Source organism: Pundamilia nyererei, unplaced genomic scaffold (assembly GCF_000239375.1).
Source record: "Pundamilia nyererei isolate P.nyererei 1_Seehausen unplaced genomic scaffold, PunNye1.0 scaffold00323, whole genome shotgun sequence".
Classification (NCBI taxonomy): Eukaryota; Metazoa; Chordata; class Actinopteri; order Cichliformes; family Cichlidae; genus Pundamilia; species Pundamilia nyererei.
The window spans coordinates 27,844-28,987 of NW_005187724.1; positions in this window are offsets into that span (position 1 = coordinate 27,844).

The window sequence follows — 1,144 nt, forward strand, 5'->3', positions numbered from 1 at the left end:
GCTTCGGGGAACCGAACGATCCAGGATCACGCGAAATCGTCAACAATCTCATCCAGCTAACTCACTTAGCGCGGTACGAAGAACAGGCCCCAGGTAGGTTTGGATAGTGTTTTTCCCCTTATTAAATGAGATCAAAATTTAAAAACTGTATTTTATATTTACTTGAGTTATCTTTGTGTAATATTAAAATGAGTTTGATGAGCTGAAACATCTAATAGAGATGAAAAAAAAGAAGAAACATCAGGAAAGGGCAAAGGTTTTTTTTAGAGCACTGTATTAGGTCTTATTAATATGTGCAACTCTGTTGATTTTCTTTACTCATTTCAGTTATTACCAGCAAAATTTTCAGCACAAAGTTACGGCCATGTAGGGTGGGCAGCTTTGATAAAATATTGTCAAACTTTTACCCAATTGTTAGGGTTGAAGATGAGCCTCAGAAGAAGCCACATCATTCTTCACAAACTGCTTTTTTCAACTAGACTGTGACCTGATCAGATATCACTGGACTTCTCCACTACTATGAACTAAAACATGGTAAGTAAAAAGTGAATTCTAACAGTTTGAAAATCATAGGGTTGGTAACGCAATTTATTGGTTTATTCTAGAACTTTACTCATTAAAGGTCTTTTAACAGATAACACCAGCTAGCTTGTGTCGAAGAAAGTTATTTCTACTTAAAAATGCTTGATATCATCTTTTAAAGGACTGCTGTAGCACCGGATATGTAAGTATCTACACTTCAATGGATACACACAACAACAATTAAAAAACCTAAATATTGGGGGCTGAATATAATCATCAATTTATCAATTTAAGAGTTTTTAAATGTAATTTGTTCTAAAAACAGAGCCGACTTCACAAAGCATGTCTTTATGTGTGTTAACATGTGTATGTGCTATAACCAAAGACTGATTTGAAGTAATGGATATGATATAATAAATTAATTACGTTTTTGTTACTTGCTTTTTACTTTCGATGATATATTTTTTATGAATTTTGCTGTCTATGTTCTATGTATCATATGGCAATAAAAAGATTTTTTGAGAAAATCTGTTTTGGATCTAGTCAAAGGAACTTGCAAAGAAAAGCGTCTGGACTTCTTTAAGTTACTTGAAGACGTTTCACCTCTCATCCGAGAAGCTTC